We start from the raw sequence: 26,371 nt of genomic DNA on the forward strand, positions 1-26,371 counted from the left end.
TTTAAGGAGAAATAAATTAAATATGAAGATAAGAGTTACTGGAAAAACAGACATGTCTAGGAATGAGCATAGACAAGGATCTAAGATCAAAAAAACTAAAAGTGTCTCTGCACACAAAGTTCAAAAAACAAACAGAAAACCTCAAGGTAATTATAACATGATATAATAAATTTTCATGAATATAAAAATTGGTGATGGTTCATTATTTTTCAGGGAAACAATATAATTAGATGGCAATAAAACTAAAAACATTATTCCACTGAAAAAATAAAGACACAACAACACACCTACAAACATGTATCATGGTACTTTAACAAGAATTACAAGATTATGATCTAAATCACACAAAAAGATATCTCTGGTCATCACTCATCTTCTGTATGCCAGTTCTCTCATTTGCTAATAATAAAAAAAGAGTTAGGTGAGGAGGGTTTTTCCACCAAAATTAGAGAGATACACTGGAAGCCTTCTGGTATTTTAACTTTATAGAAAACAACTGCGACTATTAAAAGATCTCATTGTCTTATGATAAAGAAAATGATATTCGCCAGGAGACACCAATTTGTTTCCTATGCTTGATGACTGTTTGTGAGTCTGAATTAGTGAGGAACTGAAAACTTTTCCCTATCAAATACAAGATAACAGATTTTTTAATCAACAGTATATGATTTATATTACACATCTAAAAAAACTTATTTTGCCCTAATTGCTTTATGTCACAAGAACTTTTGAAAACAAGTTTATCCTCATTTTCATGTGTATGTCAACACATGAAAGAAAGACTGTCTTCCAAGTATGTAGAGGTGACACATAAGAGAAAAGCATGTCAGGTCCCCTGGATCTGGAGTAGCAGATGCTCATGAAACTTGAACTTGGGTGTTGGGATGTGAACACAGATTGTTTCCAAAAACATGTGCTGAGACACTGACCAAGCCCCATAGTACATTCTATCCAATAAACTAAAAGTCTATCACAGATTAGCAACAAGAACAAAAAAGTGTAAATAAATAGAGACATTAATAAATGATTTATCAGGAACATGATGCATCAATATTAAAATATTGACTGTGGTAAATTTGTAGCATGAGTTGAATACAAAACACAGAAAACTCCCAACAATTTATGAAAGGATACCTGATTCCAAAGGTAAATGCAAATTGGTTACTTTCAGAGGGCTCATAGGATTATGAAAAAGTAGTACACATATTGACACAATGTGACTTCTATATTTACCACAAATCTACAACCATCAAGAATATGTACAATATATGAGAATGAATAAAGTAGATGTGGAGAGAAAAAGCCAAGAAAAGCAGAAAAATAAAATCAACTTTTAATCAAGAGACAAAATGAAGAACACAGAGAAAATATGGGATCATGACAAATATTATCCAACTACCTGTAATTCGATGTGTATAGAAATTAAATAAACACAAATTTCACAACTCCCACAAAACTAACTCAAAGTGACCTTTAAATGCTGTCTCTGACCCTGTAGCTATGGGTATATCTTCCAAAAAGAGAGGCCCCAAGCTCTAGAACTTTCTTAGCAAATGAAGGAAATCTCATGCTATGACTCTGTGAACTCTCATGGCCCCATGTGGTTTCACAAAAACCAAGTCGCAGAACTTCTGCTCTTGGTCTCGGGTCAGTGGGCCCCACACTCACCGTGGCATGGATTTTGGTCTTCCTCACAGCTCCTATAGCAGAGCAAAATGAGAATCCTGAAAAAAATCAGCAAGCTCCTTCCCATTGGTACTAATTGCTAAGCCTTCCTGAGGTCCCACATTAGCTAAGACTGCCCAGCTCAGACTCAGGACAGAGGCGGCTCCCCCACTGGGTGATCAGACATCAAATGACACACACAGCACAGGCCTTCTCAGCTCTGCCCTTCCACCTTAGGAGCAGACAGGATGCTCATCTGAGAAATCTGTATTTTCAAAAATCTTCCAGTCTCCCAGAGTGCTTCTTGTTCCCCTTCCCAAGCACACAGTCCTTTGTGTACACATACACACTGATTGTCCAGTGTAGCCAAACCTTTGCTTCATATCTGGGAAATCCTGCAGGCAAACACGGGTCACATTCAAACTGTAACTGTTGTAACTATGTAAATTAAAAAAAAAACAGGCCAAGAATTAGAAAACAATTAGTGGTCAATGGTAGGGCTTGTAGGTAGGAAAGAGAGTATGGACATGACATAGTCATAATCTCAAAGAATTATTTGGGGGGCTGGAGAGATGGCTCAGAGGTTAAGAGCACTGTCTGCTCTTCCAGGGGTCCTGAGTTCAATTCCCAGCAACCACATGGTGGCTCACAACTATCTGTGATGAGATCTGTTGCCCTCTTCTGGCCTACAGACACACATGCAGGTAGAACGCTGTATACATAATAAATAAATCTTAAAAAAAATTTAAAAAAAAAAAAAGAATTATTTGGAAGAGTTGGGCCTGAGTTCATGGTCATGTGTTCCAGATACTAGGGATTTGTTTGAGAGCAAACCAAGGATTATTCACACGCATTTTTTTTTCCTAAGACTACACATCTTAAACAAGTAAAATAGCAGTCCTGTTAGGCAGGGCCACACCACTTTACCCAGATTGTCTATAGTGATTGACCAAGCGTAACTACAGTAATTCTGTTTCAATATAGAGTCAGTGATTTATCCAGATTACTGAATGTGCTGCTCTGTAGACCCCAAGAAACAGGAAGACAAGACATTTGTGGATCATCTAAAATTGGTTACATCACTCCACATCGCTCATCTCAAATACTGTTGAAACAGGAAAGCTCTCACCCTTTGTCATTTCCCTCCATTTCTGGCCTTTCAATACATCAGCTTCAAAGATGCTCAGTGATCTCAATACTTGCACAGGTCCCTCTTTATGTTTATGTCCCCCCAAAAAAGCCATAAAGACTGGGGGATACTCATTAACTTCTCCATTTTTCCTTCTCACTGTGCCCAGCCTAGAAGAAGATGCAGGACTGTCTTTTCAGCACTGGGCAGCAGAGGCAGGTTTAAGTGTTATATGCAATTCTCCATTACATAGCATGAGGCAAGCCTGGGCTACAGGAAACATTGATCTACACAGAAAATCAATAATCCACAGTTCTTGATAGAAAAGGAATGAAACAATTAATGACCAAGACACATTAGAGAACAGAAACAAATAGATAAGATCAGTAATGCTCTTTAAAATGGTAAATATAATAGCAATAAGTGATATTTAAAAGTGATAAAAATAATGTATTTTTCAAGATAAAAAACTTAACTATGCCAGGTGGTGGTGTCACACACCTTTAATCCCAACACTCTGGAGGTAGAAGCAGGGAGATCTCTATAAGTTTGAGGCCAGCCTGGGCTACAGAGTGAGTTCCAGAAAAGGCTCTAAAGCTACACAAAGAAACCATGTCTCAAAAAAAAAAAGAAAACAATAAATAAACCTTAGCTATATTGACTTTAAAAAAAGAGTGGAATTTTCTCTAGTAAAGGGAATATCTTTAATAAAAGCTAGATTTATCTTACCATATACACTTGTTGGCTGCTGTGATCTGTAACCTGACCACAGTTACATTCAATGGCCTTTTTCTCAAACCTTTGAGCTGTCATAACTGTTTAAAGCAGGAAACACTGCTCTACACAGAAAACCAATAATCAACAGTTCTTGATAGAAAAGGAATGAAATAATTAATAATGTAGACACATTAGAGAACAGAGTGACTGAACTATCTGCATAAGAATGTTACCTAACTGAAAATTCAATATCATTTGATGCAAGTTGACCTTCCCAAATTGAACACCAACCAGTCTGGTCTGTCTTCATTCACAAGTCATCAATCAGTACATGCTGGTAAATTACAAAATAACTCTTCCTGCTACAATCAGGTTTGTTTTCATAATGGTGACTCCAGTAGCTGATTGACTACCCTGTTTCCCCCAGCAGTGTACACAATAAACTATTCCTTCTATTCTGATCTGAAGGTAGAAACCATGCTCCACATGCAAATCTCTTTCCTTTTACTACAATGGATATGCAACTGCATTACTCAAATGCATAATTTTGAAACCCTGAGGTGATACAATCATTTAATATAGGATTTTTAATGTGTAATATAGAGAACAGCAAAGTCATTGCCATAGAGAGCAACAGACAGGGACCAAGGCCACTGGTGTCAACATAAGAGAACTTGTTTCAGAAACATTTTTCTAACAGGATTGAAATCCAGCTGTTCTAGAATTAAAATGCTTCCCAAGGGAGAAGTCACTCAACACACTTCAGAGATTAATGAAGAAAAATCTCTTTAATGATAACATACATCCATCACTTGCTAATGCTAAAAGAGAACCCAGCTTAGAAGAGATTTTGCATTGCACATATGCTAATCATCTTTGTGACATTTAGGTTCAGGCTTTAGATTACACTTTCAGCAATTTAAATAGGGACAGAAGAGTGCAAGTCTATTCACTTAGACAGAGGAAAGACTTACACAACAAAGACATTTCCAAAATTCTTTCTTTCTTTCTTTTTTTTTTGGTTTTTTGAGACAGGGTTTCTAGCTTTGGGGCCTGTCCTGGAACTCACTCTGTAGCCCAGCCTCAAACTCACAGATATCCGCCTGGCTTTGCCTCCCAAGTGCTGGGATTAAAGGCGTGTGCAAAATTCTTTCTTAATTACCCCAGTAATGTGAAACAGTAGAATCTTCTTCAGTGACAGGGTTCTGAGGTGAAGGTCACAAAAGATGAGAAAGAGAGGGAAAGTATAAGGTAGAAAAGATAAAAGCTGAGGTGGGGAGGCATTACACAAGCTATGTCTCATGTCACCTAAGCATCTTAAGAAGAACAGCACCTTGCATACTACTTCCAGGGGTGAAATAAAAGGAAATGGGGAACTTCTAAGATGTCAGCAGAAACTCTCATACAATGGGGCAAACTCAAAGAGGAGGCTAATCAAACAATGCTTCACAAGGGAAACAGGGCATCTCAGGAACATTACTGACTAAGCCCACAGTGAACTGTGGACTGATAACTATAGCCCCATGTGGGGGAAAGAGTTGGTTTCTCAGGGTCTGAAGTAACCCCACCACAAACACACCGGTTCCAGACCTTTGCTAGTTCACCAAAGCATATTCCTGGCTTTCGGGAAGGGGCTCGGTTTTATTATCAGTATACCAGGCCCTTAGGGAAAGTTTCCTAGCCCTAGGTTCAAGGTTATTACTAGGTCACACAAGAATTTTCCTAATCTATGCCTGAGGGCCTAAATGAAAGCCTTGCTTGATCAGGCAATTCCTTAACACATTAGTGTTTTACTTTTCTTTTATTATTTTCTTTCTTTTTTTTCATATTTTCAAGACAGATTTTTTACTGTGTAGCTTTGCAGCCTCTCCTGGAACTCACTCTGCAGAACAGGCTGTGCTCAAAATCACCGAGATCAACCTGCATCAGCCTCCTGAGTGAGTGCAGGGAAAATAGGTGTGCACCACCAACACCCGGCTAGTGTTTTACTTTTCAAATAAGTTGACATAATTGTCATATTGTCCATCTCGCAGAACTATGCTTTTCTCAAGAAGAAAACTGGAACTTCATGGCATGCTAGGATGTAAAGTTTGTTGTTACCCTGTAATGCCTGAATAAGCAGTTTGTTAGAGTCCCAAACTTTGATTCAGTGGCTTGTTTTAAATAAGCAGTGGCTCCTTTGTGATGGTTTGGAACCAATCAAATATGTATCCTACTTTCCTAATCTCTAACAGGCCTCACTACAATGCACTTACCTTTGAGGTTTTTGTTTTTTTGAGGTAATCCTCCCTCAGCTAAATTCTATTTTGTGAGACTTACTATCTGCAAAGAATTAGTAAATCCTTTATATCACCAATTATACTCATCTACATCACATGTTAATAGAGGAGTGTTATCTAACACATGAGATGCCTTTTACAACCTCCACAAAATTAACTAAAAATGGATCTTACACATGAAAGAAAAATGCAAAGTGCTGAACCTCTAAAAGGTACTGGAAGGTACTCTCCATTTTTGACAACCTGCTTTCCATGGGTGCACCAAAAGGATGTCGAAGTTTATTACAAAAACGTTACTTTTTTGTTTTTGATTTTTGAGACAGGTCTTCTCTTTGTTGTTTAAGTGCCTGCCCTGGATCTCACTCTGTGGACCAGGCTGGCCTTGAACTCAAAGAGATTGGCCTAACTTGGCCTCCCCTGTGCTGGGATTAAATGTGAGGGCCACCCTCACTCGGCACAAAGATGTTACTACACACAGCTCCCTGCACCAAATTCTGTAAGCCAATTCAGCCCACAGGCCAAAGTTATTCAGAGGCCTCCCCACCTGGGTCCAGGGAGTTTCGAGTACCACATGGGACTTCACAGGACTGGGATTGTGCAGGCAGGTTCCTTCTTACCCACATCAAAGGAAGTCTCACCACACTGGATCCCACACCTCATTATCTGCTCCACCTCATCTGGGGACAGCAGCCCTTCACTCACCAAGTCATGGTTTCCCAGCTTGGCCATGCTCTCTGCTCAGCTCCCTGCAGCAGGACTCACAGCATACCACACAAAACTGCTGGGACCAGCTCTTCTTCAAAGACAAGTCTGAAGCCAGTGGCCGGAAGGACCCTGTATGACTTCTGACTGGCAAATCACCTGGAGTGCCGATTGGCTAGTGAGGCCTGAGTGACAACAGCACCTCCCACAGGGTTAGAGTGTGCTTAAAGACACAGCACAATGGTTCCTGATCCTGCCTTCAACCCTAGACAAAGACTTTTTCTAAATGAGTAGAGATGTGCATATTGATAGCACTTGCCCATGTCTCCAATAGCTGACTATGTTTTCTCCCTCTACTCCATAGGCACTTCCCCTTGCCCCCCAAAGACAAAATGTGGCTAGCTACCTTGTACAGACCATTAAACTATATGGGGTGGAGTGATTCCTTGTCACACAGGTAAAAGGGATCCCGGAATATTAAAAACTAAAGAGAGATTTAAACACACATGAGGAGAGTGTTTATTGTGTGACTTAATACTGACATCAGGTGAATTGAAGGTAGTTTTTACCTGGTTGTCATAGGGACTTCAGGCAACCAGCGAAGAAAAGCAGGAACTTCATCACAATGAGGAAAAAAGGTCCATTGCTTTAGGAAGTTTATTACAGAAAAACAGAGCAAACTTTTGGCAAATGAATAATAATACAGAGTAGCCTTCATGGATAGTGTGATATTAAGATAATAACTCAGCTATGAAAAATGTATTTATGAATACTATTGTTAGTCAGCACATCTTCCTCAGTGGGCAGGTGAAGGAAAAAACAACTGCATTATTCAAGGTTCTCCACCTGAAAAGGACTGGTAGATTGAATCTCTCTATGTAGGAAGAAAATGGATTTTTTAGAATGTCTCACAAACTGTGGTTTAGATAGTCCACCAAGGGCTGCTACCATTGGAACTTTGAAGAATTCAGTAGTTGTTCAGTTCATGAGGCTGTGTATCTCAGCTGGTCTTTAGTATACACCACAATTCTAAAGAATTAGGCCCTAATGCTGGTAAAAGAATGAACTTGTAGCTGGGCAGTGTTGTCTCATGCCTTTAATCCCAGCACTTGGGAGGCAGAGGCAGGCAGATCTCTTTGAGTTCAAGGCCAGCCTGGGCTACAGAGAAAGTTTTAGGAAAGGTGCAAAGCTATACAGAGAAACCCTGTCTCGAAAAAAAAAAGAAAGAAAGAAAAGAAAGAAAGAAAGAAAGAAAGAAAGAAAGAAAGAAAGAAGGAAAGAAAGAAAAAGAATGAACTTGGTAGTCAGAGCTAGGGCAAACAGGCAAAGGGAGAGCTTACTCCTTCTGTGTTCTTTAGGTATGTAGGCTACCACCAGAAGGTATGATCAAGATTAAAGGTGGATCTTATACTTTGTGTTTTGTATTTGTTTGTTTGTTTGTTTGTTTGTTTTTTGATGTTTATGAGACTGGATTTATCTGTGTAGCCTTGGAACTCATTCTTGAGACCACACTGGCCTCGACCTCAGAAATCCTCAGAAGAATCTGCCTCCTCAGTGCTGCATGTAAATGTGTGCACAGACAACAAGTAGCTGAAGGTGGCTATCACCTCAAATGATTTAGATTAAAGATGGGTCTTTAATTTCAAAACCTTTCAAAAATCCCTCACAGGTGTACCCAACTCTTCTGGTTTTAGTTAATTGCAGAGGTAGTCTGTTTGACTACCAAGAATAGCCATCACAATATCCAAGATGGAAGAAAGGAGAAAATTTTCTTACCTTCAGGAGGATGGTAGAGTATGGAATGCGTTTACAATGCTTTATGTAAACAAAGGAAGCATGTAGATTTTACATAAGGAATCTGGACACGGTTGGGTAGAGTTCTCCATATTCTTAAGCAGGCTAGGTTAACAAATCCATTTTTGCACGCAATCACAATGTAAAAGTAGAGACAGTTAGGGGAATTCATACATAAAAATCATGCAGAGCCATATATAAGTTATAAAATGATAGAAACCACTGCCTCTGGGATATTCATCTTGTACCCCAAAGTCTTAGCTGAAATTCAAGTAAATGATACAGTGAATGAAGATTGCTCTCAGGTATATGAGACCTGTCAATCTTAATGTGCAGTCTAAAAGATCAGTATACCAATACCACAATTCTCACAAAGATAGAGAACAGAAATGCAGAAATCATCATTAAAAAGTCACTTAACAGCATTATTTACTCTGCTGTTAGATGAATGGTTATGATGAGCTTTATTAACCTCAGAATAAAGCTGCTTTTGCCTCTGAGCAGGCTGGCTTGGCAGGGGGCCACAGCTTCTTCCATGCAAGACAATAAGGAGTTCATTTTAACTATCCCTGGCTACTGTCTGCCTGAGGGCTGTGATCTCACTGTAAAGAATCCCATTCTTTACTTTTTATAACTTTAAAGAAATATTTATATGATGTTTTGTCTGTTCACACTGTTCTGGCCTACAGAGGCCAGAAGAATGAGAAGGTGCCTGGAACTGGAGTTACAACAAAATATTTCCTACCTTGAGGGTTCTATAAGTGGAGACTGGGTCCTCTGTCACAAAAGTCAGTGCATTTATTGCTGAGCCATCTATCTAGCCCCTTTTTATTTAAAGTGTTTTCCCATAAATTGTTAATTAAAAGATATTGCTTATCTACACTTGAACGCATTGGCACAGGAGATCACTTCCTAAAAAAAAAAAAAAAAAAAAAAAAAAAAAAAAAAAAAAAAAAAAAAAACCACCAGCAGCATAGACACTGAGCACAACAATTAATAAATGGGACCTCTTGAAACTGGGAAGTTTTTGTAGGGCAAAAAACATGATCAATAAGACAAAAAGACAGCCTACAAAATGGGAAAAGACCTTCACCCACCCCACCTCAGACAGAAGACTGATCTCCAATGTTTATAAAGATCTCAAGAAACTAGACATCAAAATACTGAACAATCCAATTTAAAAAATGAGCTAAAGAACTAAACAGAAAGTTCTCAAAAAAGAATTACAAATGGCTGAAAGACATTTAAAGAAATACTCAACATCCTTAATCAACAGAGAAATGGAAGTCAAAATGACTCTGAGATACCACCTTACACCTGTCAGAATGGCTAAGATCAGAAACACTGAAGACAGTCTATGTTGGAGAGGATGTGGAACAAAGGGCACACTCCTCCACTGTTGGTGGAAATGCAAACTTGAAGTTGCAGGCAAATGAATGGAATTAGAAAATATCATCCTGAGTGAGATAAGCCAAACTCAGAAGGACAAACATGATATGTACTCACTCATAAGTGGATTCTAGATATAAAGCCAAGAACAATTACACTGCAACCCACAGAACCAGGGAGGCTACCTAGCAGGGGGGACTGTGGCTTATAATAAGTTTTGGTTTTAGCCGGGCGGTGGTGGCGCACGCCTTTAATCCCAGCCCTCGGGAGGCAGAGCCAGGCGGATCTCTGTGAGTTCGAGGCCAGCCTGGTCTCCAAAGCGAGTTCCAGGAAAGGCGCAAAGCTACAGAGAAACCCTGTCTTGAAAAACCAAAAAAAAAAAAAAAGTTTTGGTTTTACTCATTTCTGGCCAAGCCTCAATGAAACATTTCACTATTTGGATAAGAATATATACTGTATCAAGCTGATATTAGAAAAATAAATTTAAAAAAATAACATTAAAAAATATTACTTCTCTTTTAACTTTTATTTCTTTATTCACTAACTTTCCAAATAACTTCTAAACTCTTCCTTGTTAAATGTGGTTGAATCAGTTTGCTGAAATACATTAACCCAACCTGCTGCATCCAATGTTGTTGATTGTACATATATGGATAATTGGGTGACCATATTTGACCATTAGACAAATCATTAGGAAGCTATTTCCTGCCTTATTCTCTCAAATGGAGGAGAATTCTACTTTTTCATCAGCACCAGTTGTCTGACCCTGACTACTGCATTGTACAGGAAACATAAGAATAGAAAATTTAGGGTAGAAAATGCCTTACCAGTTAAGAACACTGAAGATTCTTTCAGAGCATCTAGCTTCCATTCCCAGTACATATAGAAGCTCACTACTATATATAATTCCAGTATCAGGGATTCTGACACAATCTCCTGGTCTCCCTGGCCACCATAAGAAGAGGAGACTTTGACAATAAAGATTATATGTCAAGCTCTGTGTGGTAGTGCATTCTTTTAGTACCAGCAATCTGGACATAGAGGCAGGAAGATCACAATAAATTTTGAAGCCTATGTGACTAGTCTACACACACACTCACACACACACACACACACACACACACACACACACACACACTCACTCACTCACTGGAAATGAACAAAACTGAATAACATAAAGGAATAGGAGCATTGGAGAATAGGGACAATATAATGATTAAAGTCATTTCAAGTGTCTGCCACTGGTGCTCATGGACCCATGTTCAAAAAAAGTATGGTTCCAACATGCAAGCACATGCCATTAATCCCAGCCACTGGGAGAAACAAAACATTTGACAGTGATTCAAAATCTCACCATGAAACCTGAACAGCCCATCACAATTCGAGTGTTATCAGACCCACCAAGTCATAAAAAGAGACCTGCAGAGCAGCAATCTCTTATCAAGTGATAGAAGTGTGTAGCAGATCAGAAACAAGCAGGTCCTGAAGGTAAAAACAAGCTGCATCAAGAAGTTTCCCAAATGCCTATGGATTCTACTTCTGTTACAATGCCTTCTGCTGCCAAGCATGTGCCTATAGCCTCATGGGATATTCCCTATGATTGGCTGACTGAGGAGGAGAAGACTAGTGTGGGGTTTAATGATGTTTCTGTGCATCATGCAGGCAACACCCAGAAATGGACAGCTATAGCATTTCAACATGATTCTGGGACAAGCCTGAAAGACAGAGTGGGCAGTAGGTCAGGCAGTACACAGGGTCATACAGTTTGTTTGAAAGGAGAAATGTCCAAATGTGCAACTACTCACTGAGCTGTAGCCAAAGATTGACTGGATATTCAGCAACTTGAAAGGAGCTTGATTGAAAAATTGGTGAGAAAGACATCTGGGGAGAAGTATGTGGATAGACCTCTTCAAATCGCCAAAGCGTGTGAAGACATCTATATCTGATGCACAAGTTCAGCACACATGTGACAAGTTGAGGAGTTCAATAATCACAAAGGAAGGATGACTCTTACTTTCAACAGTCAGCCTTATTTCCCAGCCATTCTTGTCATTGCCCAATGGGCCCAAGAACAAAGTGGCCATGGTGGTAAAGGTGGGAAAGATGCATGCACTCAACATAAAATTCCACTCACCACAGCTGATCTGGCTACTGTTTCTGCTCACCCAACAACCAAGAACAATACTGAGTCCCAGATATAGCCTCATAGAAAAGAGAATTGATTTTGGTCTTTTGAAAACAAGGTTACAGCACCCATAAGGTGGCAACATCTGGACAGCTAGGGAAAGGTTCTCCAGAAGGCAGTATATGCTCTGAATCAGCATTCAATATATGGTAAGTTTCTCCTATAGCCAGCATCCATGCATACAGGAAGTAGGGTATGGGAAAGTGAATACTTCTACTCACTATCACTGCTAGTGACCAACTAGAAGAGTTTGTGCTTGCTGTTTCTGCAACACTAAGTTTTGCTGGCCTAGAAGTTTTTGTTCAGAGGCTATTGTGGTCCTGCCAGGAGGCATAACACACTTTCCAATGAATTAGAAACTCAGACTGACCCTTGGTCATTTTGGTCTTCAAATATCCTTAAAACAACAGACTAAGAAAGGAATAAAACCATAAGGAGGAGTGATATATCAGGATTACTGTAAGAAAAATTGGACTCTCTCTACAATGGAGGCAAGAAAGATTATGTCTGAAATGTAGGAGATCCTTTAGGGCATCTCTATGTGCTACTGTGCCCTGTGATTAAAGTCGTTGGGAAAATACATTAATCTAACCCAAGAAGGATGACAAATGGAACAGACCAATGAGGAATGAAGGTGTAGGTCACTTTTCCAGGAAAAGAACCATGAGCCTCTGATGTGCTTTTAGAGGGTAAAAGAAATACAGAATGCAAAGTACAGGAATGTAATTCTAAATACCATCTAAGGCCATGTGACCAGTTGAAGAATGAGGATTATAACTGACATGAGTGTTTCTGTTGTATTTTGTTAATGCATTTGTACACATATTTGTATTTTTTTTAATTTCCTTATAATATGTTGCAAAACCAATTAAGAGAAGATCATTTGATATGAGATGTAAGTTTGAGTTACTAGAAAGATGTTCCTTAAGGGACATTGCTACTATTCTAAATATATAATGGGTTTATAATTTTATGTGGGATAGTTAGGTTATCTTTAGACATAACTATGACCTGGTTATTGTATTTCATTTGGAAATTAATCATGACTTATGAAGATAGGATTGTGTGTTTAGTTGGCAAGATGTGGATTGTGATCAATATTATTGTTTGTAAAGTTTATTATATCTGCAATGAATTATAATTCAAAATGGAGGGCACATTTGTGATCTGGACTTGAGGCAAGAAGACAACATGCCTTTCATCCAGATCCTGAGGGTGGATGACATGCGCCTTTAATCCAGACCTTAAGGATGGAAGGCACACCTTTTATCTGGGTCACACCTTTTGCTTGAAGGACAATGGAAGGAGGAAGGTGGCATGTTGGATTTTTGTCTTCTTTCCTTCACCTTGTCAGCACATCCATTTCTTCCCTGGCTTTGAAGCTTAGTTTTGTTATTTAAGATGTATGTATGTATGTATGTATGTATTTAGTATTTTGCCTGCATTATATGCTTGCATGCCAGAAGAGGGAACCAGATCGCATTATAGATGGTTGGAAGCCACCATGTGGTTGCTGGAAATTGATCTCAGGACCTCTGGAAGAGCAGTCAATGCTCTTAACCTCTGAGCCTTCTCTTTAGCCCCAAAGCCTACATTTTTGGGATTCCAGCACCTACCAAAAAAATACCTGAGACACCCAGACTTGTGAGACTCTTCAGCTACTAGATTTCTGGACTTTCTATTCATTCACAGCTAGCTGTTGTTGGACTGCAGCCTGTAAAGTATTCCAATATATTTCTTTATATACCATGTATGTGTTCAGCAAAAGGTGACAAGATAAGGAGTTCAATAATCAGATAGTAAGGATGACTCTTTCAGTGGACAGTCAGCCTTTTTTCCAGCCATTCATGTCATTGCTTAATGGGCCCAAGACCAAAGTGGCCATGGCGGCAGAGATGGGATTAATGCAAAATCTCAAATGAAATTCCATTCACCATAGCTGATCTGGCTACTATTGCTGCGGTGTACCAGAGCAGTCAACCACAGAGACCAACACTGAGAAACAGATATGGCCTGATAGAAGATGGAATAAATTGACGTTGATCTTTTGAATACAAGGTTACAGTACCAATTAGGTAGCAACGTCTGGAGGGCTGGGAAAAGGTTCTCCAGAAGGCAGTATATGTTCTGAATTGTGTGTGTGTGTGTGAGTGTGTGTGTGTGTGTGTGTGTGTGTGTGTGTGTGTGTGTGTGTATTGACAGATAGACACATAGATAAGGAGAGAGAGAAAGAAAAATTCATTCCATCAGTTCTGTGATTCTGGAGAACCCTGACAAATAAACTGTGATTACTAGTCAATTTCTGTACCTTTAAGTTCTAATTTTTGATTTATACTTTAACTCCACATCTGAAATACTCTTAGGATATATTTCAGTACTAGTTTGTATACATTTGCAGAAAATAATTTTCCTATTGTATAAAGCTAAAGAACATGGAAAACAGTGAAGCATATAGTTGTGTGTTATTTCTAATGAAAACTTTATAATATAGTATGAGCTTTTAGATACATGGCAAAATTAGGTTAATTGTATTGATAAGTTGATACGTACTCGTTATTTAGTGGAAAGCTACTTTATTATTAATTTAATCAAGTAGGCATTCATTCTTTAACAAAATTCAAATATTAAGCTAATTGATGCTTAAAAGGGCAACACCAACATGAAAGCTCCAGTCACCAAGGAAGGAGAAAGTAAACTCTGTCTCCAGTTCTAAATCCATTATTTAGAAATGTAGTTAACTGAGTGAATGATGTCCCTGGGGAGATATCTCCGTGGTTAAGAGCACTGAATGCTCTTCCAGAAAATCTGGATTCAATTCTCAACACCCATATGGTGGATCACAAGTGTCTGTAGCTCCAGCTCTAGGGGATCTGACACCCTCACACAGAAATCTGGTGATCTTGATCTTATCTATTCTTATGTAATTGTTGGAATGTTTGGAACATCAGGTACTTTCCATTAGCTGCTGGCCTATCTTGGGTGGATCTCTTAGTGATGTCACTTCATGGATGTAGGTGTTGCCTACCAGTAAGCCTGTCATGACAGCTGTGTGGTCAATCTGTTTTGGGTCCCCTACACCCTTCACTAATATCTTCAGGCTTGTTCCAAAATGTTAGAGACCAACTCCGGACAGCTGTGTCTTGAATTTTGTGTGACCTTCCTTACTTTATCAAACCTTGCAAAAACAGGTTCCTGGCCTAACCTCAGGCTGTACAACTTCCGGTAGTACATGCTAATCAGTTAGCTGCAGGGGCCTGGGACCAAAGCAACCTCACCCTTCCTCAGGAATTTTTCATTCTTCTCTCTCTGCTTTCCCTGCTCCCCCTCCCTGCCTGAAGCCCTGCTTATAAACCTCAATACCCAGTCAATAAACGAGACCTTGACGTGACTCAGACTGACTCTGTCTTCCCTTATTGCGCCTGGTCTCCTTTCTCTCTCACCCCCATTGATCTTTCAGGAGGTGCCGCCTCGGGTCTCCCCAATAACCTGGCCTGCGGGACGGGTCACCAAAATGGGGTTGAAATGCTGCAGCTGTCCATTTGTGGGTGATTCATGCATGATGTACAGAACCACCAAGTGGCCCTAGTCTTCTGTAACTGGGTCAACCAAATATAGGAAATACTCCATGTCCCCATAGATGCCTGCTTGGCAGCAGAAGGCATTATAACAGGAGTAGAAACCATAGGCATTTGCCAACTTCTTCAAGTATCTTACTTGTGCCTTCAGGACCTGCTTGGGCCTGATCTGTTATATATCACTTACTTCCATTTGATAACATATTGCTGCTGTGTATGTACTACTTTATGATTTGGCAGGTCCCATAACACAGGTCAGAATGAACAGTTCAGGTCACATGATAAGGCACTGGCAAACCTTCAAATGTTCAGTTTCTCTCATTGGCTGCAATTGATGTCACGTGCTTCATGGCTGGCTGTACTTTTTTTTTTTGAGCTGAGGATCAAACCCAGGGCCTTCTGCTTGCTAGACAAGTGCTCTACCACTGAGCTACATCCCCAACATTTGTTTGTTTGTTTAGCTTGGTTTTTTTCGAGACAGGATTTCTCTGTGTTGCTTTGGAGCCTGTCTTGGAACTCACTCTGTAGCTCAGGCTGGTCTCAAACTCACAGAGATCGGCCTGCCTCCTGAATGCTGGAATTAAAGGCATGCACCACCAATACCCAGTAGCCATACTTATTTTTGAAAATGTTCCTATGGGAAGCAGTGTCAGACACTTGAAATGACTTTAATAGGTATTATATTCCAATTCTCCAATGTTTCTATATTTGTATTTTATTACATTGTGCTCTTTTACTGTGTGAGTGTGAGTGTGTGAGTGTGTCTGTGTGTGTTTATGTGTGTGTGTGTGTGTCTGTGTGTAGACTATGAAGCATGGGCTTCAAAACTTATTGTGATCTTCCTGCCTCTGTGTCCAGATTGCTGGTATTAAAGGAATGCACTACCACACACAGCTTGAAATACAATTTTTATGGTCCAAGTCTCCTCTTCTTATGGTGGCCAGGGAGACCAGGAGATTGTGTCAGAATCCCTGATACTGGAATTATATATAGTAGTGAGCTTCTATATGTACTGGGAATGGAAGCTGGATGCTCTGACAGAATCTTCAGTGTTCTTAACTCGTAAGGCATTTTCTATCCTATTTCTGTTCTTGATTATGTTTCCTGTAGAAGGCAGTCTAGTCAGGGTCAGACACATGATACTGATTAAAAAGTAGAATTCTCCTTCATTTTTGAGAATAAGGCAGGGATGATCTCCCTAATTATCTGTCCAATACAACATGGTCACCCAAATATCCATATATGTATGTCCAACTACAATGAACGCAGAAGGTTATTTTCATGTATTTCATCATACTTATTCACCCATATTTACCAAGGAAGACTTTAGAAGGAATTTGTGTAGGGAATAAATGAAGACATAAAAGGAGGAAGCAATGTAATATGTTTTAATTAACAATTGATGGAAATTATTTGTACATATTTAAATATTTGAAACTAATGTATAACCACTATGGAAGTAAGTATGGCATTTTCTCAGAAAACTGGGAATCGATCTATCTCAAGATACAGCCATACCACTCTAGGCCATATACCCAAGGAATGCTAAATCATACCACAAATATATCTGCTTAACTATGTTCATAGCAGCATTATTCGTAATCATCAGAACCTGGAAACAACCTAGATGCCTGTCAACTGAAGAATGGATAAGGAAAATGTGGGACATAAATGCAATACAGTACTACTCAGCAGAGAAAAACAATGGCATCATGGATGGAACTAGAAAATATCATCCTGAGTGAGGTAACCAAGACTCAGAAGGACAAACATGCTATGTACTCATTCACAAGTGGATACTAGATCTAAAGCAAAGGACAACCAGACTACAACCCACAGAACCAGGGAGGCTACATAGCAGGGCGGAACCTAGGATGACTGTGGCTTATAATAAGTTTTGGTTTTACCCAATCACTTGGCAAGCTATAGTGAAACATTTTACTATTAGGATAAGAATCTTGCCGGGTGGTGGTGGCACACGCCTTTAATCCCAGCACTCGGGAGGCAGAGGCAGGCGGATCTCTATAAGTTCGAGGCCAGCCTGGTCTACAGAGCGAGATGCAGGAAAGGCGCAAAGCTACACAGAGAAACCCTGTCTCAAAAAACCTAAAAAAAAAAAAAAAAGAATCTGTACTGTACCAAGGTGGAAAAAAAAGAGAAACAAAATTTAAAAATTAAATAAAATAAAAAAATCAAAACAAAACAAAAACAAGGAAGAGTTTATAAGGTATTTCAAAAGGGCCTAAGACCTTGTGGTACAGGATGAACATCCCAGAGGCATTTCTTTCCATCATTTTTATAGTTTATATATGGCTCCACATGATTTTTATGTATAAATATCTCTAAGTTTCTCCACTGTTACATTGTGATCATGTTCAGATATGAATTGGTTAACCTAGCCTGCTTAGGAATATGGAGAACTCTATACAACCAAGTCCAGATTCCCTATGCAAAATCTACACGCTTCCTTTGCTTAGAAAAAGCATTAGAAAAGCATTCCTACTCTACCATCTTCCTGGAGGTAGGAAATTTTTCTCCTTTCTTCCATCTTGGATATTGTAATGGCTATTCTTGGTAGTCAAACTGACTACCTCTGCAATTAACTAAAACCAAAATAGTTGGGTACACCTGTGAGGGATTTTTGAAAGGTTTTGAAATTAAAGACTGATCTTTAATCTAGATCATTTGAGGTGATATCCACCTTCAGCTGCTTGGTGTCTGTGCACACTTTTAAGCCCAGGAGTGAGGAGGCATAATCACTTGGGGTTTCTGGCTTTGAGCCCAGTCTGGTCTACAGAATGAGTTCCAAGGCTACACAGATAAGTCAAGTCTCAAAAACATTTAAAAAAATCAAACCATGTATAAGCTCCACCTTTAACCTTGATCATAACTTCTGGTGGCAGCCTACATACATAAAGGACACTGAAGGAGAAAGCTTTCTGTTTGCTTCCCTGACCTAGTTCTGGCTACCAAGTTCATTCCTATACCAGTATTAGAGCCTACTTCCTTAGACGTGTGGTGTATACTGAGACCAGTGGAGATAGACAGCCTCATGAACTAAACAGCTACTGAATTCTACAAAATTCCATTGGCAGCTGCCATTGATGCACTACCTGAACCACATTCTAATAAATCTACTTCTTTTATACATAGAGAGATTTGTTCTATCATTTTAAGGTAGAGAACCTTGAATAATGCAGTTGTTTTTTTTTTTCCTTCACCTGCCCAGTGAGAAAGATGTGCTGGCTAGCAATAGTGTTCATGAACACATTCTCCATAGCTCAATTGTTCTCTAAGTATTAAATTATCCACGAAGATGAATCTTTATTACTATTAATTTGCCAAGAGTTTGCTCTGAATTTCTGGAATAAAACTCCTAAAGCAATGGACCTATTTTCTTGGTTGTGATCCAGTTTCTGCATTTCCTTGCTAGTTGTCTGAAGTCCCTATGATAACCAGGTAAAAAGTACCTTCAGTTCACCTGATGTCAGCATTAAGTCACATAATAAACACTTTCCTTGTGTGTCTCTAAATCTCTCTTTAGTTGTTAATATTCCTGACATTCTTTTTCCTATGTAACAGGAAATCACTCCACTCCACATAGTTTAGTGGTCTGTGCAAGCTAGCTAGCCATATTGTGTCCTGGAAGAAGAAGGGCATGTTCCTATGGAGTGCAGGAAGAAAGCAGGGTCGGATCTTGGTGCCAGGTGCAAGTGCTATTATTATGCATATCTCTGCCCATTTAGAAAAAGTCTTTCTCTAGGGTGGAAGGCAGGATCAGGAACCATTGTGCTGTGTCTTTAAGCCACTGTAATCCTGTGAAAGGTGCTCTTGTCATTCAAACCTCACTAGACAATCAGGAACTCCAAGTTACCTGCCAGTCAAAAGTGGTGCAGGGTCCTTCTGGGCACTGGCTTCAAACTTGGCTTTGAAGAAGAGCTGGTTCCAGCAGTTTTGTGTGGTGTACTGTGAGTCCTGCTTCAGGAAGCTGAGCCAAGAGCATGGCCGAGCTGAGAAACCATGTCATGGTGAGTGAGGGGCTGCTATCTCCAGATGGAGTGGAGGAGATGGTGATGTGGAAGTGTTATACCCAGATTGGGACCCCAAAGACAAACCACCACAGACCTTAGGTTCAGAATGCAATTAGCATGGTTTATTTCTGTTTACAAGCCGCGGACAGGGAAGCTGGATCCAAAGCACTCACTTGCAGTCGTGAGGCCAGGAGGAACTTGCTTTTTCTTTGTGTGGCTAGCTTTTTAAAGGCAAAATCCACAAGCCCTTCAGGGGGGTTGGGGGAGTTTTGCACGGGTGCAACTCGGATTGGTTTATCTTTATCTCTGTTCTCTTTTAATTGGGTGAGGGTATGTAACCTTTGAATTTACTGGTTGGTGGTTACAATTTATTACTTTGGGGGCAGTCCAGCACAAGTCCCAGGCTTTGTCCTTGAGCCACCATGGGTGCTGGCTGGTCAAGCATGTACTGCACATAACTCTAAGTTGGTGAGGGGCCCCAGAAAGTAAACATCTGGCTAAACTTTGAGCAGTCTTTTGTTCATGGCCCTCCCAGAAACTGCTTGCTCAAGTCTTAGGAAACTGAAATTGAGGCCTGATCTCTGAGAGAAGACTGAGCAGCCTGTTATGGCATCTGCTTGGTCCTTTCAGAAGATCTGGTGTGATGTGTCCTCCTTGGATCTGGGTGGGAACCTGACCTTCAAAATCTTTGTTCTATGAGGTACCATGTGGTACTTGAATCTTGGACCAAGTTCATTCCTTTACCAGCATTAGAGCCCACTTCCTTAGACGTGTGGTTTATACTGAGACCAGTGGAGATAGACAGCCTCATGAACTAAACAACTACTGAATTCTTCAAATTTCCATTGGCAGCTGCTATTGATGGACTGCCTGAACCACATTCTAATAAATCTACTTCTTTTATACATAGAGAGATTTGTTCTATCATTTTCAGATAGAGAACCTTGAATAATGCAGTTGTTTTTTTTTCCTTCACCTGCCCAGTGAGAAAGATGTGCTGGCTAACAATAGTGTTCATGAACACATTCTCCATAGCTCAATTGTTCTGTAAGTATTAAATTATCCATGAAGACTACTCTTTGATATTATTAATTTGCCAAGAGTTTGATCTGAATTTCTGGAATAAAACTCCTAAAGCAATGGACCTATTTTCTTGGTTGTGATCCAGTTTCTCTTTTTCTTTGCTGGTTGTCTGAAGTCCCTATGACAACCAGGTAAAAAGTACATTTAGTTCACCTGATGTCAGCATTAAGTCACATAATAAACACTCTCCTCATGTGTCTTTAAATCTCTCTTTAGTTGTTAATATTCCTGACATTCTTTTTCCTATGTAACAGGAAATCACTCCACTCCACATAGTTTAGTGGTCTGTGCAAGCTAGCTAGCCACATTGTGTTCTGGAGGAAGAAGGGGAAGTTCCTATGGAGTGCAGGAAGATAGCAGGGTCAGCTATTGGAGCCAGGGGCAAGTGTTATTATTATGCACATCTTTGCTCATTTAGAAAAAGTCTTTGTCTAGGGTGGAAGGCAGGGTCAGGAACCATTGTGCTGTGTCTTTAAGTCACTGTAATCCTATGGGAGGTGCTCTTGTCACTCAGGCCTCACTAGCCAATCAGGCACTCCAGGTGACCTGCCAGTCAAAAGTGGTGCAGGGTCCTTCTGGCCACTGGCTTCAAACTTGGCTTTGAAGAAGAGCTGGTTCCAGCAGTTTTGTGTGGTGTGCTGTGAGTCCTGTTGCAGGGAGCTGAGCAGAGAGCATGGCCGAGCTGAGAAATCATGACATGGTGAGTGAGGGGCTGCTATCTCCAGACGGAGTGGGGGAGGTGGTGAGGTGGAAGATCTGTTGTGATGTGTCCTCCTTGGATCTGGGTGGGAACCTGCCTGCAGAATCTTTGTACTATGAGGTCCCATGTGGTACTTGAATCTTGGACCCTGGGGCAGGCCTCTGAATAACTTTGCTCTGTGGACTGTATCTTCACAGAATTGGGCACAGCGAGTTGTGTGTAGAAACATCTTGGTGCTGCATGACAGTGGCCCACGCATTTAATCCCAGCACTGGGAAACAGAGTCAGGCAGATTTGTGTGAGTTCAAGGCCAGCCTGCTCTACAAAGTGAGATCCAGGTCAGGCATCAAAACTACAGAGAGAATCCCCGTCAAAAAAAAAAAAAAAAAAAAAAAAAAAGAAAAGAAAGAAATGTTTTTGTAGTGAGGTTTGACATGGTTTGTTGCACCCATAGAAAGCAGGTTGTCCAAAGGTAATTAATATCATGAGTGTAATTAATGAATATCATGAGTGTAATTTAAAAAATAAAAGTAACAAAAATTTAAAAAATAACATAAAAAAAAGAAAGAAAGGGGGACCTGTGGGAGCCCGGTTTCAGGTTCCACGTGACTTTAAACAGCAGGTCTGAATAAAGAGGATGATTGGACCACAGCCCTAGTGTAGGTGTCTGAGATGGCTTGCACTTGGGTGTGCTGGGGGGAGGTCTTTTGTTCCACCCCTTTGCATCTTTATAAATACCGGGAGCAGAGACAGTCAGGGCCAATTGAAATAGGTTCCAGGCCCTCTTGAGACTATCCTGTATTTTCTACCTGTTCATCTCCACAATCTAAGTCCTTCTATCTAATATTTCCTGCTGCTCGCACTCAAGAAAACTCTGGGGAAATGTGAGGTTGGTGGTAAACACCCCACAGAAGCATAGACTCTTTGCTATGCAATCTAGAGGCTTATTCATTTCTCTGTGCTTTCTCTAATGTGCATATGGCATTTATATGTTAATAAACTGTTTTTAACAACAACAACAACAACAAAAAAAAAAACAAAGAAAGCAGGTTGTCAAACATGGAGAGTGCCTTCCAGTAGCTTTTAGAGGTTCAGCACTTTGCATTTCACTTTCATGTGTAAGATCCATTCATAGTTAATTTTTATGAAGGTTGTAAAAGGCATCTCATGTGTTGAATAGCATGTCACTATTAGCATGTGAAGTAAAAGAGTATAATTGGTGATATAAAGGATTTACTAATTCTTTGGAGATAGTAAGTCTCACAAAATAGAATTTAGCTGAGGGAGGACTGACTCAAAAAAAGAAAAAAAACCCTCAAAGGTAGTTGTATTGCAGCCAGGCCTGTTAGAGATTAGGACAGGAGGATACACGTTTGTTTATCTCCAAACCATCACAAAGGAGCCACTGCTTATTTAAAACAAACCACTAGGCCTAACACTGAATCAAAATGGGACTCTAACAAGCTACTCATTGAGGCATTACAGGGTCACAAACAACCTTAAATCCTGGCATGCCATGAAGTTCCAGTTTTCTTCTTGAGAAAAGCATAGTTCTGCAAGATGGACAATATGACAAATATGTCAACTTATTTGAAAAGTAAAACACTAGCCGGTGGTGGTGGTAGTGCACACCTATTTTCCCTGCACTCACTTGTTAGAGACTGACTCCGGACAGCTGTGTCTTGAATTTTGTGTGACCTTCCTTACTTTATCAAACCTTGCAAAAAACAGGTTCCTGGCCTAACCGCGGGCTGTACAACTTCCTGGAGTACGTGCTAATCAGCCAGCTGCAGGGGCCTGGGACCAAAGCGACCTCACCCTTCCTTAGGAATTTTCCATTCTTCTCTCCTTTTGCTTCCTCTGCTCCCCCTCCCTGCCTGAAGCCCTGCTTATAAGCCTCAATACCCAGTCAATAAATGAGACCTTGACGCGACTCAGACTGACTTTGTCTTCCTTAATGCGCCTGGTCTCCTTTCTCTCTCGCCCCCATTGATCTTTCAGGAGGTGCCTCCTCGGGTCTCCCCAATAACCTGGCCTGCGGGACGGGTTGTTATGCCCAGATTGGGACCCCAAAGACAAACCACCACAGACCTTAGGTTCAGAATGCAATTAGCATGGTTTATTTCTGTTTACAAGCCGCGGACAGGGAAGTTCGATCCAAAGCACTCACTCGTAGTCGTGAGGCCAGGAGGAACTTGCTTTTTCTTTGTGTGGCTAGCTTTTTAAAGGCAAAATCCACAAGCCCTTCAGGGGGGTTGGGGGAGTTTTGCACGGGTGCAACTCGGATTGGTTTATCTTTATCTCTGTTTTCTTTTAATTGGGTGAGGGTATGTAACCTTTGAATTTACTGGTTGGTGGTTACAATTTATTACTTTGGGGGCAGTCCAGCACAAGTCCCAGGCTTTGTCCTTGAGCCACCATGGGGGCTGGCTGGTCAAGCACGTACTGCACATAACTCTAAGTTGGTGAGGGGCCCCAGAAAGTAAACATCTGGCTAAACTTTGAGCAGTCTTTTGTTCATGGCCCTCCCAGAAACTGCTTGCTCAAGTCTCAGGAAACTGAAATTGAGGCCTGATCTCTGAGAGAAGACTGAGCAGCCTGTTATGGCATCTGCTTGGTCCTTTCAGGGTCACTCACTCAGGAGTCAGAGGCAGGTTGACCTCTGTGAGTTTGAGGACAGCTTGGTCTACAGAGCAAGTTCCAGGAGAGGCTCCAAAGTACACAGTAAAAATCTGTCTTGAAAATACAAGAAAAAAAAAAGAAAGGAAAGGAAATAAGAATAATAGAAAAGTTGTTGGACAACCTGGAACACAGCTTGTGAGGTATTCTATTAAATCGACTTTCTACATACATGGAGAGATTTATTCTACTAGTCTTGTTCATGTAGAGAACCTTGAATAATACAGTTGTGGGTTTTTTTTTCACCTGTCCACTGAGGAAGATGTGCTGACTAACAATGGTGTTCATAATTGCATTCTTTCTAGTTCAGTTATTCTCTAAGTATTAAGCTTTCAATGAAGACTACTCTTTATCATTATTTAATTTTCCAACATTTTTTTTCTGTATTTCAAGAGTAAAACTCCTTAAGCAATAGAGCCATCATCCAGCTTTCTAATTGGAGAAAGACTTATCTTGTTTGTGATCTGGTTCCTGCTTTTCTTTTCTGGTTTTCTAAAGTCACTGTGACAAGCAGAAAAAAAAGCACATTCAACTGACCTGACCTCAGTGTGAAGCCATGTAACAAACATCTCCTATTGTGTGATTATATCTCTCTTTAGTTGTTAATATTCCCGGTACCCATCCACCTGTGTGACAGGGAATCCCTCCACCCCACATAGTATAGTGGGCTGTACAAGCTAGCTAGCCACATTGTGTCCAGGAGGATAAAGTGGAAGTGCCTGTGGAGGGCAGGAAGAAAGCAGGGTTCCCTGTTAGAGCCTGGGGCAGGTGCTATTGAAATGCAAATCACAGCTGATTCAGAAAAGCTCTGGGTCTGGGGTGGAAAGCAGGATCAGGAACCATTGTGCTGTGCCTTTAAGCACAGTTTAAACCTATGGGAGGTGCTCCTGTCACTCATGCTTCACTAGCCAATCAGGGGCTCCAGGCAACCTGCCAGTCAAAAGTTGTGTAGTGTCCTTCCTGTTGCGGGTTTCAGGCTTGGCTTGAGGATCTGGTGCCAGTAGTTTTGTGTGCTGTTCTGTGAGTTCTGCTTCAGGGAGCTGAGCAGAGAACATGGGAGATCTGGAAAACCATGCTATGGTGAGCTAGTGGCTGGAATCCCCAGACTGGGAGGAGTGGTCAGTTGAGTCCCGAGAGCCAGTGTGGTGGGTCTTCTCCTGGCAGGGTGGGAGCCAGTGTCTGGATGTAGACTTCCACATGTTCTTGCTTGGTCCTGCCTGGTTCTGCTGTGTCTGCATGCTCCACTCTGGTTTTCCGTGGTCCTGTGTGGTCTTTTCAGTTTTGAGTCATGGTCTCTGATGTTGCTGGAGGTGGAATTGAACCCTGTCTGTAGCCCCACAGGGCACTGCCCTTTTTATCCTTGTGACTAACCATCTTAAATCTTGGATGATACATCTGCAGCACCACAGAGTTCTAAAATTACCAATTTGAGTCACATTGTGGACTGTCCATTAAAGAACAGGGAAAGGATTTGTGTGTGGAGCATAACTTCTCACTGCAGACTGGAAGAAGAGGAACAGTGTACTGTGTACAGTGCAGTGGGAAACAGACTAGACAATAGCTTGATCCCTGATTGAAGTTGAAGGCCGTGAGCTGCAGTCGTCTCCATTATAAAGAAGGACTGGGGGTCAGGGTGAGTGAGATTCTCTGTAATTTTCCTGCATGGATTAATTTCTTCCATATGAACAAAGACAGACAGAATTGGTGGGTGTACAATTTGGGGAAGATATCTTGAACTAGTAAGTATTCAGTTTCAAATTAGAGAACTCTCCTACTTAGATATGTGCAGTTAAGTTAACACAGAGGTTTGAGACTCAGGACATTGGCCATAATTCCATGTGTTACTTACAACAATCAGAGGCTAACACTTTACATGGAACAGAGTCATACAATGTCTTATTAATGGTATTCTCTCTATCAAAGTATTACCTATTCCATTTCAATGTCAGTATACCTAAGTGTCCTTCTAATTATTTGTGTCATTATGAACATAAATTATTGGTATCATTTTTAAAATTCATTTTTTAAAAATGTATTACTGTAATTTCTTAATATTTAACAATGCTTTCCATTTTCAGAATGTCATTCTATTTTTTTCAATGCTATTTATTTATTTATCTATGCATTTATATCAGTTTAAAGCAGTGATTCTCCACATGGGGGATCATTGCCCCCTCTGGGACATCAAATGGCCCTATCACAGGACTGGCTTAAGACCATCAAAAAGCACAGACAGATATTTATATTATAATTCCTAACAGTAGCAAAAATGTAGATATGAACTAGCAGTGAAAATAATTATATAGTTGAGGGGTCATTACATCATGAGGAACTGTATTAAATGGTTACAGCCTTAGGTAGGTTGAGAACCACAGGTTTAGGTGGCTGTATCTTGTAGCTTAGGCCCGCATCACACTATATAATTGAGAATTGCTTTGGACAC

The sequence above is a fragment of the Peromyscus californicus genome, unplaced genomic scaffold (assembly GCF_007827085.1).
Source record: "Peromyscus californicus insignis strain IS unplaced genomic scaffold, ASM782708v3 Scaffold_33__1_contigs__length_539039, whole genome shotgun sequence".
NCBI lineage: Eukaryota > Metazoa > Chordata > Mammalia > Rodentia > Cricetidae > Peromyscus > Peromyscus californicus.